At 42.5% G+C, this 13442-nt stretch overlaps 2 long non-coding RNA genes across 2 annotated transcripts; both read left to right on the top strand.

The window, feature by feature from the left end:
• The first annotated feature begins 1401 nt into the window (after window positions 1-1401).
• On the top strand, window positions 1402-4483 carry LOC120722589. Its single transcript, XR_005693539.1, has 2 exons — window positions 1402-2063; window positions 3850-4483. It is a non-coding gene; the product is annotated as an uncharacterized LOC120722589 (long non-coding RNA).
• Window positions 4484-10901: 6418 nt separating this feature from the next.
• On the top strand, window positions 10902-11832 carry LOC120722586. The gene is made up of 3 exons (XR_005693538.1): window positions 10902-11085; window positions 11157-11466; window positions 11607-11832. It is a non-coding gene; the product is annotated as an uncharacterized LOC120722586 (long non-coding RNA).
• Window positions 11833-13442: the final 1610 nt, after the last annotated feature.

The raw sequence follows: 13442 nt of genomic DNA, 5'->3' as shown, positions 1-13442 counted from the left end.
CTCATTCTCTCTCTCTCGCTCGCTCTACCACCCTCGCTCTCTTTCCGCTGCACTCGCTCCTTGTATCAGGTGATTGGGTTAATTGGGAACCCACCTGCACATTGATTGCAGGGTGGCGCTAGCCCGTATAAAGCTAAGCCGATGTTTTGTTGGATTAATTCTTCCCGAGCTTCAGGTGCGATACAGCAGTAAATGCTGACGTACTGCGACGGACTGATCAGCAAGAGCCGATTATATGACAGCTACAGGTATGCTCTCGCTTAACCTCAGATTCCCTCCGAATACTGGAATTTGTGTTAATATACTTTTCCGGCCTGTTGTAGCGCAGCAGTCTGTTTAATTCTGCCATTGCGGAGAGAGGTGTTCGTGTTATCTCCACCAATGAGAGTATAGTGCCTCCTAGTGATGGGCAGATGAAGCCTCATGAAGCACTGAAGCTTTTCATCCAATTGGTTCACCCCAACGCGAAGCTTCTTGAAGCTTCATTTGCTCTAGTGGGACACCTACTGGACGTAAAAATATTAGTTGGCATGAATTTGAAGAGTGTGGCATTTTGCACACAGCCTGTAAATGTCAACAACAAAAGGAGTGTGTAAAACATCTATATTGTAGTGATGCAGTATACTGTGTATATTTATGCTGGCAGTATGGAAAGACAATAAAAACAAAGCACAAATATAAATATCACACACGTCACTTATTGCATTGTATGATATTGTTATATCATTTAGTAACATTACAGCATGCTATAGTATCATGGCATTTGATGGCTCACCTGGTCTTGCTCCATAATCGGTGTTCCCCTTATTCTCATGCAAAGCTGTGTAGTGCCTAAGCATGGATGAGGTGTTGTTGTTATATCCCAGCTCCCTGGCACATAGCAAACACTTCACCTTGTACAAAAGTAAAGACAGCTTAACATAAATTGTTTTGCACCATCAGTATTATGAAAATACATCTTCTGTGGAAATTTACATACCTTGTTGGGAGATATAAGCTCAAAATGTTCCCACACAGGGGAGGATATCCTTCTCTTCGTAGCTGGCTCCATTCTCTCCTGACTTTCTCTCCTGACTTTCTCTCCTGACTCTCCTGACTCTCCTAAACCTCCAAACTCTCTCCAAACTGTCTCTAACTCTCACTAACCGCAACTCTCCATCAAACACCCACATTTTGAATGGGGTCTGAGGGGTTTATATCGCTGTCATAGCTCGCGGCAAAGTTCGAACCGCTTCCTGAACCAGTCACGTGGTACAGCCGGGCAGCGAGGCTTCGGACGTCATCATTTTCAGCTCCTCCCATAAATGAAGCAAGCCTCGATACGCGCTTCGCGGAAACGCCCCCTCCATTACTCGACACAAGCTTCGAAGCCTCGATACAGAACTTCACATCACTAGTGCCTCCGGTCCTGGGGTAAGCCGTTTGAACTACTTTTATTAGCATTCATAGCTATAAGAGTTTAAGGTTACATTTATCTGTTTCAGGGTTTCACTGCTGTACTCACCCCTCCATGGCAAATTGCCCAACCTAAATTGGAAGAGTGGAGTTGGAAGAGACTCCTTGGTGGAGTCTGCTGTCTTGTCTTGTTTTTGTTAAGTAGGCTTACCTTGTTTTGGGTTCGCCTGGTGTTCTATTTTACCCTGGACTGTTGCTCGTACCCACGCTTCTGTGATCGGGCTGAAGTGACTCTGCCAGAGTGTCGTGCTGGGACTCTAAATCGCCTGGGTGGCCGGTCTCAGCCGGTGGGGAGCCAGACCGGCCTACGCCTGAGAATAATTATTACCAGCACGAGTGGTAGTTTGACCCGTGGGGAATAAGCCTTTCGTGTGTGTGTGTTTTCTTTTATTAGAGTGTTTTAGTCTTTTTATGATTTGTAGCGAGCCTGACGCTCAGTGTCCTTATTCTTTTAACATATTTTTCTGTGTTTTATTTCAGTGAAGGAGGACGAGCCAGTGGCCCTGGGACCTCAGGTGGTGGGTCGTTTTCACACTTTCTTTTGTACAGCACTGGGTGGTCTGCAGTGATTCTTTTTGTGTGATTTCCTTTTGGTTCCACGGCTGCTGGTAAGTCAAAGTTCCACGATGGTTTTATTTTTACTGTAGGACACTGTCAATAATGATGCTACATCTTGACCTTTAATATTTTATTTATAAAATATTATTTATAATATTTTATTCATTTCTATAAATAAAACTGTGTTAATATTGGAAGCCAACCTGCCTCAGTGTGCATCCTTGAATCTGTGCGGTCTTTTATTCCTTTTATCTATTTTTCTTAAATATATTTCCTGGGGGTGCAATTCCCCTTGGGTGGCGTTGTCAATTTATTTTGTTCATAACCCCGCCGACCACTTGGTCACACAGTCATATCACAAATGTTAGCGTAATGAAAAAGGCTTACAAAGTCAAATTTGGCTAACCTTCGGCTAAGTTACGTGACGTTAGTGATATCGCCACTTAACGCGGCTCTTTGGTCGGTTAGTTAGTTTAGGTTTGTGCCGAAGCTGGGTCTGTTTGTCGGTGTGACGCCAAACGTTGACGTTTTAGGAAACACCGAGCAGACGGTTCATACTTGCCAACATTCAAAACGGCTGTTGGGGGGTGGGGGGTGTAAATATATTTTACAGTGTTTATTTATTCGACAAAATACGTTAAATGTCACAGTTATTATTGGCTGGCCGGAAACAGCGGGGGTGTCCAAATTCAGAGGCTGCTTCCACCTGAGGACCCGCCTTCGCGGTCTAAAGAAAGCCGGGGTAGTACGTCACGAGCTCCCTCGGTGGAGTGAAACTGCGTCTGCTCCTTGCTATCTAAAATATAACCGGGCGCTGGCGTCAATTCTCCACCGTCTCACACTTTGTTTAATCAGTTTTCTGTTTGACGTTTATTCAGCTTTGTGAAAACCCCAGAGGACCCCTCCCAAGGGATTAATGAAGTTAAATTTAATCGAATAACTTTAATCTCAGCCAAAACGATTTACTCACGAACAAGTAAAACACTGGAAAAGCCAAACGTATGGGGCGCCGTTTGTAAACTGAAACATGCCGAAATTAACAGCAACATGTTTCCACATTTAGCTCTAAATCTTACAAAAACATGTTTTTTCGAGTCATTTTTTACAACATTTAGTAAAACATTTGTAACTTTTCATATTTAAAACAGAACATTTTGAAGTTATCAAAGTGACTTATATATCCTGTTTAACTCGAGTAGCGAAAGACCGCGGGGGATTGAAGACGATGTGCCGGGAGTCCGGTGTTCTCGCCGTCTCAGATATTTGAAGTTTACACAGCTACATTCTCGCCTGAAAATAGTTTAAAAGTTTATTTTGTGACCCAGAAAGAGAAATAAGAGTAATATTAAAACTACAAGCTGCCGCCATTGTTGGAAACTGGAATTGGCTGGGCCGCGCTATGAATTCTGCCATGTTTTTTCAATTTTGTTGTCCGGGTTGAAAATCGGGAGAAATTCGGGGAGAATGGTGGCTCCGGGAGATTTTCAGGAGGGGCACTGAAATTCGGGATTCTCCCGGAAAAAATCGGGAGGGTTGGCATGTATGAGACGGTTCACCAAATATGTGGCCCGCGAACTGTGGTGAGGACACAGACTCAACCATGCTGTGCTGAAGTTTGTCCTTAAAAGAGCTCTCATCCTGTTTTAAACCACTAATAACGAGAGAGACAGTAGATGGAGAAGTCCTCCTCCTGTTTCTCTGCTGTTTTTGTCAGGCTTATATCAAACAACCTGAGTTGTCACCTTGTTATAAAGACCAATGTTCTGCAGATCCTGTGTCCTGTTTTAGTTGTGCGGCTTTAGTTGCTAACTGCCATGGTTGATTTCCTTCTGCAAGTGTCCAGAGTCAGAATTGAGAAGGTGAGACGTGACAGAGGCTCTCCACCCCTGATGAGACACCAGGACAGTGTGTGAGGAAGAGGAGGAGAAAAAGGAGCCAGCATCAGCTGAGAGATATAGAGGAGAACAGGGGGACAACAGACAGCTCTCTGTAGTTGACGGACTGGTAAAAACATTGAAAACAGTTTTTAGATATTTGCTTCCTGTATTTGCAGAAGTATCTCCAACACAAACTGTAACAGCTACATACAGGGAACCACTCAGTCATGTTATCCTGCAGGACAGGATCTGACAGGGAAAGAAGGAAAAATAAGGGAACCACGGACAACTTTGATAATGCTTTGATTTATCCACAGTATATTTAGTTCAAATATTGTTTTCATCACAGAGGGATTGTGCTGGTTTCAGTGGGGAAAGTATGCAGCTCATTTAAATATGAAGTTCAAAGAGCTGTGAAAAGTTGTCCGTTCATAAAGTGTGTCAGTATTTTATAAGGATGTCATGTTTCTGTATCATCTCTCTCCTGTCAGAGCCTCTTACCCAAACATCAGCCTGTTTAATGCTCTCATATCTTCAACATCTCAAGTAAATTATACTGCACAGTTTTCTCTCCAATAAAAGAATATTTACTGCATGAGTCTGTTTTCCATTTTATCTGAAACATTCAAGGAGGAGATCTTTTACTGTATTTTGGTGATATTGCCCTTAAATATGACTAAAGCTTTCATACAGTGGTGATCACGGACATAACTCTGAGATCAGTCTGACTGAACTCTGAAAATCACTGAGTGTTATTTCACAGAACCATAATTAGATTAACTCAAACAGAAACACGCAGTGTTAAACAGTAGTATAATTATCATTAGCTGTCAAAGTAAGTGCGCATTTTTGCTTGTTTCCGTTTCCATCAAAAATCTAATTATCAACTAATTATCTTATCTCCCACCGCCCCCGAATGCACCAAATTTCGCTTGTGAGGCTGTTGCCACGGTAACTGTCATCAGCTAATGTGGCTTTTGGCTAAACGACAAGTTTATTTGTACCGAAAAATGGCGTCAAGGAACATCGACCCTTTGTCAGCGGAGGGGCCTTCAGAAGGCGGAGAAGAGGAGCGTGGAGCTGGGAGTCTCAGGTAAACCGAAACGGTTAGCTCGGTGGCTAACGTTAGCGTGATGCGTTCACTTGCATGTGAGGTTTGTGCAAAGTTAGAATCCTGCATCTTGTCTCTTGGTCTGAAGCGCTTCACGAGAGCAAAGTTATTTTAGAGCGTCTGATCCCGACAGTCTGACTGAGATGGAGCAGGCATATTTATTCTGTAACTTCCAGTAATTCTGTAACAGTTATTATAAAGTTCAGGTAATAATAAAGCACTATTACAATTCCTAGAGTCTAAGTACAGTGCAATACTGAGGTCGCTACTTTTATCTTTGATGTATTGACGTTTTTATCGAGCTTAAGATTTCATTTACAAAACATAAGAAGAGCTCATAGAAACATGGGCAGATTAGTGAACGGCCTCAAGGCGCCACTGGATCAACCAAATGAACGTTTCAAAATTAGGATTCACCAGCGTGAGCGTCATAATAAAGGATCTGTAAATAATTTTTAAAAATCTGTGCTGTCAGTGTGGACTGTTATACGCAGATTAATGTTGTTAATATGAGTCTGAAAACTATTTGTAAAAGTGACACTGATGGGCAGAGTTGCATGTGTATTGCAAAACCAGGTAAAATGGCTTATCTTGCACTAGCCTGCCTTTATTTCATGTTTGACATTGATGCCTCTAAGCTGGTTAGGAAAGTTTCCCTTAAAAACCATCTGGGGACATAAGAAAGACTTTCACGGGACAGTAAGACCCAGAAACCCCAACCTAAAAGGCTTTTAGGTGATAGGGCAGCCACTGATGTTTCTTCATTAGTGACAGTTTTCTTGCGTCCACATTTTGGCAAATCCAACACTGAACCAGTTTCACGAAACTTAGGAAGCAGTTTGCTAACTGTAGCATGGGAGATGGGTGGTCTCGTAGGGTGTCTTGCATTGAAATGTGCTGCAATGACCCGGTTACTGCGTTCACCAGATATCAACACAATTTCGATCCGCTCCTCACGTGTTAACCTCTTTGACATGTCAATGGGTGTGAACAAAGAGAAACTTGTAAATAACTCATGAAAGAATAAAGTTACGTTGAAACTAAGCACACCATTGTTTTTCTTGTGACATTACCAATAAGTTTGATGTGTCACATGGCCCTCTTCCTATTGAAAAACAAAAGTTGTATCCAAGATGGCCGACTTCTAAATGGCCACCATGGTCACCACCCATCTTGAGGAGTTTGCCCCCTCACATATACTAATGTGCCACAAACAGGACTTTAATATCACCAACCATTCCCATGTTGTTACGGTGTATCCATATAAATGGCCCACCCTGTAGAATACCAAGCTTTAATATTATAGAGATTTGCAAGTATCTACAAAGCATGATATGATGTGAAGTTCAACATCTGGGACATGTGTCCCGCTATGCGTTGCAGAAAATGACTCAATCTCTTAGTACAGCAAACAAACAATGCAGGAAGGCGGGAAAATAATGGTCTCCTCTGCCATGGCATCAGAAGTTGAGAATTGACGGGACAAAGTGTTGGGTTTCATGTTTTGGGTTGCCAAAGGCTTCACTGATGCTCAGAAGGAGGAGTACTTCAGGAGGAGATTCAGTGATGAAGAGCTGTCCAGAATCATCTCCCACATGAAGACATCCAGGAGCCTCCACATCATGTGTAGAATCCCAGTCTTCTGCTGGATCCCTGCTACAGTTCTGGAGCACATGTTGACTACAGAGCAGAGAGGAGAGCTGCCCAAGACCCTGACTGACATGTACTCACACTTCTTGTTGGTTCAGATGAAGAAGGGGAACAAACATGTGGGGGGACATGAAACAAGTGAGATGGCTGAAAGGAAATTTCTTCTGAATCTGGGGAGGCTGGCATTTAAACTAATTTTCTGCTAATTTTCAGATGCCAGGTCTACATCTAGAATCAAAATGAGCACATACATAAACAACCAAAGTGAAGCATTAAGACAAAACATAGCAACGTCAAACAGGGTCCACACATTTTGCCACAAATACATGCAAAACAACTAAATTGGGCCACAAAAGTGATGTAAATTGACCAAACTAAGACACAAATCAGACAAAAACAGATGCAGGATGATCACAAACAGACACGTCGGCTACAAACTGATGCAAAATGACTAAAATCACACGTGTAACACTTTCTACATATTTGACAACAGAAGAAAAACACAAACAAACTTGGAATGTATTTTTAATTTGGATTTTTTTTATTTCATGCCGAATTAGATATTTTAAAAATCAAGCCAAATCACAAAGTCTCCTCCCTGTTTGTACTGTAAGGTCAAAGCCCTACTGTACTACAGAGAACCCCAACAATCAAATGATCCCCCTCTGAGCAAGCACGAGGCGACTGTGGGGAAGAAAAACTCCCTTTAACAGGAAGAAACTTCCAACGGAACCGGGCTCAGAAGGGACAGCCATCCGCCGCGACCGGTTGGGGGGATGGAAATCAAAAGGAGACGAGATGGCGTGAACTACAGTTCTAAAATTTGGATTTGAGGGCTGATCCCAAAATTTTATGGTGATGTTTTTAAAAAAAGGATTTGGTGCTAAAAGTCTGCTTCAAGATTTTAAAAGAAGCAGGGCAGTGGGAAAAGCCAAAATGGTCATTTTAATGATCTCTGGCTTTAGTGAACCACCTGAAGGGTTTTAGCAATGTTTTTCCCACCGCAGAAAAAAACCTGGATATTTTGGACGTCTTTGGGGGACCCGGGATGACTCCGAGGCTGATTTTTAGATGTCTAATCAGAGCCTCGTCAAAAGATGAATCATTTGCCATCGAAGCCTTTAAGACATTGTCTGGGGAGCCAAACTCCTTGATGAGGCGTTTGGCTATTTTCTTGATGAACTTTGTCTTGTCATTTGTCAGACTTGTGGCAGACGCTGTGCTGCTGAGTTCAGGCTGCATTAGATTGCTCAGACGATTGATGACCGTGTCTATTTCTTTTGTAGTAGTTGCAATCCGAGCAGCAGACTTTTGGGTCTCAGGTTTAGATTTAAGGATGACTCTCATGATAAGGAGCAACGCAAGGTCATGGGAAATTTTCTCAACATCAGAAGATGAACCTGACACAGAACCCATCTCTGATATTTTGGAGGAATCTTTGAGAGAGTGTTTCAGGCTCAAGGCTCCAGATGATTTATCTGGAGAAATGCTCCCAGGTTTTGGCATTTGAGGTGGTTTTTCAGATGCCACAGAGCATTTATCTGGAGAAATGCTCCCAGTTTTTGGCATTTGAGGTGGTTTTTCAGATGCCACAGAGCATTTATCTGGAGAAATGCTCCCAGGTTGTGGCATTTGAGGTGGTTTTTCAGATGCCACAGAGCATTTATCTGGAGAAATGCTCCCAGGTTGTGGCATTTGAGGTGGTTTTTCAGATGCCACAGAGCATTTATCTGGAGAAATGCTCCCAGATTGTGGTGTTGGAAGTGATGCACCAGATTCTTTTCCTCTGCCATCTGAAGCAGGGCTTTTTTCCTGTGTTGTGGTCTGTGTTCTTTTAATAAAGTTGTGGATGTCTTCCAGGGCCCCAGAAATCTTGTCCATTTGAACAATTTGATCTTCCTCTTCATTGCAGAAGAGTAAAAGCTTCTGCAAAAACCTTTCTACTGTGTCATCTATGAGGACATAGAGGACTTCAGCAGAAATGCGACGCTTTGAGCCCTCTACTGATTGTGGCGTCCTGGAGATGACCGTATCTGAGAGGGACCTACCCATTAGAGGTATGGGGATTTGATAGCCTCGATCCACCGTAAGTAGATCAAACACTTTTGCCACTAAGTCCTCCGTAAAATTCCTGATATGCCCACTATTTTTAAAGTCCCCCAAGGTCTTATCGATGAGGAAGAGTTCTTCTTTCTTTGTTAATTTGTCAAATAACTGATTAACGTCTGATATAATGACGTTAAGTCGACTGAAGAAGAACGTTTAATTGCGGTTCCCAGGCTTGCCGTATGTCGAGAAGGGGAGCGATGAGCCTCTGTACTCTGGGGACCAGCCGTTTCAGGTACTGACCCTGGGAGAATGAAAACTATACTTTCATTGGAGGGCGCTGTTTCCTTCTTGGGGTGGCTGCAAATGTTTTGTAGACAAACAAAATGTTTCCTGTTTGCCTTTATTCTTTTTTTCAGCTCTGTTTTCATTTTTTCAAATTGGTTTTTTTTGCAAACATGGAAAAGTTGTGTTTGCGTGCTTTGAGCCTGGCGTGTGAGGTGGATGGCACACATTTGGAGAAGTGGTGTCTCACCTTGTGGATAATTAAGCCTGCGTTAAAGGCAGGTTTGGGCAAGTTACATTTCTCACAGAGCTCTTCACTGCTTGAATCCATGTTAGCAAGTATCTTTACGATGTCAGCTGCAACCATTTTCTACTGGGGTTGGAGCCTGGATACTTTGCGTTTCTGCAGTCGGTTTTATTTGCTTTGTGCTGTTAGAGCTGATTGTTCTGGGAGCTCATCTTTATCTTTTCCTGTCATCTCTCCATCTGAGCTCCTTGTTGACAGAATAACAGAAATCTCTGCGATTGCTGATTGCACTGATAGTTTTGAACCAGTGCGTTCTGTACTGGAATGAGACCCATTTGTCCCACACTGGCAGCGCAGCTTACATGCTGCATACCTTTTCAGGCATGAGGCAGCGCACAAACCATGCGGTGTAGTTTCTTAATACTACTAAATTTGCCGCTAACATAAACGGCGGGGTCTACTGGGAAATCGGGGCTTTTTTCAATCAGTGCAATGGTTGAGCTGACCTTTTCTGAGATCTCTTCCTCAACCATCAGCGTCAGCTTGTCAGCGCTCTTATCTTGCTGTTTTGAGACATTAAGAGCGCCGGCGATGGCAGCTGAGATCGAGTCTCCGAGGGACACCCTTATTTTCCCCTCATCCATAAACTCTTCCCTTATCATGGGTTCCTGAATAACAGGAAGGGCAATCTGCAGGATGCTGGCAGAGGCGATCTGAATGATTTCAGAAATCATTTCAGCGAGCACGGCATGGACGCTGGAGTCGCATTTTCCATTTTCTATTATGCTCCACTGAACTTCAGAGAGCCTTTCAAAGCACCTGTTGATTGGCGGGATAATCTGGTCTGGTGTGACCACGATTGAATTTTCATTTAATGTTTCCATTGTTGTGTCACAAATGTGATTTTCTTCGTCTGAGCCTGTGAGAATTTTCTTGTATTACAGAGCGCCGACTGCTGAACGTTTTGCAAACAGATGAGCATCGAGTTCTGATTTTTCTGTCTGAGAGCCGTTATTTATGGGCTCGGTTGTCTGTGACGTTACTGACAGGTCACAGCAAGCGCGAACGCCTTTGATCTGCTAGTGACGTCACAAGGAAAGCACGCGAAGACGCGGCGTTCCTTGCGCGCGCTCACAGATTTGAATGACGCCTCAGGTGTATGGTTCGTGACCCACCACATAATCCCAGGATTCATTGCGAATCATAGGTTGGAGGAAGTTTTGGGGGGAAATGGCCTACAGTCGAAGCGGAGAAGAAAATAAACTATTAAAAGTTAGTTCTGGGTTTTTATCCCACTTCATATATACACCAGAACACATGTTAGCAATAATGAAAAGAATTGTAGAATTAAGTAAATGGCCTGTAAATGGCCTGTATTTACATGGAGTGGAGTCAACAACAGCATAGTGCAGTTGTAGCCAGATGGGCTACTCGCCTTCCGTTTTTTTCTTCTCTCATTTCTCTCTCTCTCGCTCGACTCTACCACCCTCGCTCTCTTTCCGCTGCACTCGCTCCTTGTATCAGGTGATTGGGTTAATTGGGAACCCACCTGCACATTGATTGCAGGGTGGCGCTAGCCCGTATAAAGCTAAGCCGATGTTTTGTTGGATTAATTCTTCCCGAGCTTCAGGTGCGATACAGCAGTAAATGCTGACGTACTGACACGAGCAAGAGCCGATTATATGACAGCTACAGGTATGCTCTCGCTTAACCTCAGATTCCCTCCGAATACTGGAATTTGTGTTAATATACTTTTCCGGCCTGTTGTAGCGCAGCAGTCTGTTTAATTCTGCCATTGCGGAGAGAGGTGTTCGTGTTATCTCCACCAATGAGAGTATAGTGCCTCCGGTCCTGGGGTAAGCCGTTTGAACTACTTTTATTAGCATTCATAGCTATAAGAGTTTAAGGTTACATTTATCTGTTTCAGGGTTTCACTGCTGTACTCACCCCTCCATGGCAAATTGCCCAACCTAAATTGGAAGAGTGGAGTTGGAAGAGACTCCTTGGTGGAGTCTGCTGTCTTGTCTTGTTTTTGTTAAGTAGGCTTACCTTGTTTTGGGTTCGCCTGGTGTTCTATTTTACCCTGGACTGTTGCTCGTACCCACGCTTCTGTGATCGGGCTGAAGTGACTCTGCCAGAGTGTCGTGCTGGGACTCTAAATCGCCTGGGTGGCCGGTCTCAGCCGGTGGGGAGCCAGACCGGCCTACGCCTGAGAATAATTATTACCAGCACGAGTGGTAGTTTGACCCGTGGGGAATAAGCCTTTGTGTGTGTGTGTTTCTTTATTAGAGTGTGTTTTAGTCTTTTTATGATTTGTAGCGAGCCTGACGCTCAGTGTCCTTATTCTTTTAACATATTTTTCTGTGTTTTATTTCAGTGAAGGAGGACGAGCCAGTGGCCCTGGGACCTCAGGTGGTGGGTCGTTTTCACACTTTCTTTGTACAGCACTGGGTGGTCTGCAGTGATTCTTTTTGTGTGATTTCCTTTTGGTTCCACGGCTGCTGGTAAGTCCAAGTTCCACGATGGTTTTATTTTTACTGTAGGACACTGTCAATAATGATGCTACATCTTGACCTTTAATATTTTATTTATAAAATATTATTTATAATATTTATTCATTTCTATAAATAAAACTGTGTTTAATATTGGAAGCCAACCTGCCTCAGTGTGCATCCTTGAATCTGTGCGGTCTTTTATTCCTTTTATCTATTTTTCTTAAATATATTTCCTGGGGGTGCAATTCCCCTGGGTGGCGTTGTCAATTTATTTGTTCATAACCCCGCCGACCACTTGGTCACACAGTCATATCACAAATGTTAGCGTAATGAAAAGGCTTACAAAGTCAAATTTAGCTAACCTTCGGCTAAGTTACGTGACGTTAGTGATATCGCCACTTAACGCGGCTCTTTGGTCGGTTAGTTAGTTTAGGTTTGTGCCGAAGCTGGGTCTGTTTGTCGGTGTGAAGCCAAACGTTGACGTTTTAGGAAACACCGAGCAGACGGTTCATACTTGCCAACATTCAAAACGGCTGTTGGGGGGGGGGGTGTAAATATATTTTACAGTGTTTATTTATTCGACAAAATACGTTAAATGTCACAGTTATTATGGCTGGCCGGAAACAGCGGGGGTGTCCAAATTCAGAGGCTGCTTCCACCTGAGGACCCGCCTTCGCGGTCTAAAGAAAGCCGGGTAGTACGTCACGAGCTCCCTCGGTGGAGTGAAACTGCGTCTGCTCCTTGCTATCTAAAATATAACCGGGCGCTGGCGTCAATTCTCCACCGTCTCACACTTTGTTTAATCAGTTTTCTGTTTGACGTTTATTCAGCTTTGTGAAAACCCCAGAGGACCCCTCCCGAGGGATTAATGAAGTTAAATTTAATCGAATAACTTTAATCTCAGCCAAAACGATTTACTCACGAACAAGTAAAACACTGGAAAAGCCAAACATATGGGGCGCCGTTTGTAAACTGAAACATGCCGAAATTAACAGCAACAAGTTTCCACATTTAGCTCGAAATCTTACAAAAACATGTTTTTTTCGAGTCATTTTTTACAACATTTAGTAAAACATTTTTAACTTTTCATATTTTAAATGCAAAATCTAAAATGCAAAATCTAAAATGCAAAATCTAAAATGCAAAATCTAAAATGCAAAATCTAAAATGCAAAATCTAAAATGCAAAATCTAAAATGCAAAATCTAAAATGCAAAATCTAAAATGCAAAATCTAAAATGCAAAATCTAAAATGCAAAATCTAAAGTGCAAAATCTAAAATGCAAAATCTAAAATGCAAAATCTAAAATGCAAAATCTAAAATGCAAAATCTAAAATGCAAAATCTAAAATGCAAAATCTAAAATGCAAAATCTAAAATGCAAAATCTAAAATGCAAAATCTAAAATGCAAAATCTAAAATGCAAAATCTAAAATGCAAAATCTAAAATGCAAATATAAAATGGCAAAAATACGGATCTCACCTGAAAGGGAGAGGGATTTAGAAAAGAGAGAGGGGACGAAGATAAAGAGATGGGGACTAAACAGTAAATACTAAATGTTAATGGGACATAAATATGTAGCTAACATGCCAAAATTTAGTGTACGTGGTGACAACGGAAATATAAAAAATAAAAGCTTCAAGAAAAATCCCGTTGCTAAAGTGTGCCGGGTCGTGGTCGGTTTAGTTTGCGCTCCTATCACGTCACTTTTGAGACTG

This window comes from Simochromis diagramma, unplaced genomic scaffold (genome assembly GCF_900408965.1).
Source record: "Simochromis diagramma unplaced genomic scaffold, fSimDia1.1 OVJJ01000649.1, whole genome shotgun sequence".
NCBI classification, from domain to species: domain Eukaryota; kingdom Metazoa; phylum Chordata; class Actinopteri; order Cichliformes; family Cichlidae; genus Simochromis; species Simochromis diagramma.
The sequence above is the reverse complement of the archived record's forward strand: the minus strand, read 5'-3'. Positions and strand labels throughout refer to the sequence as shown.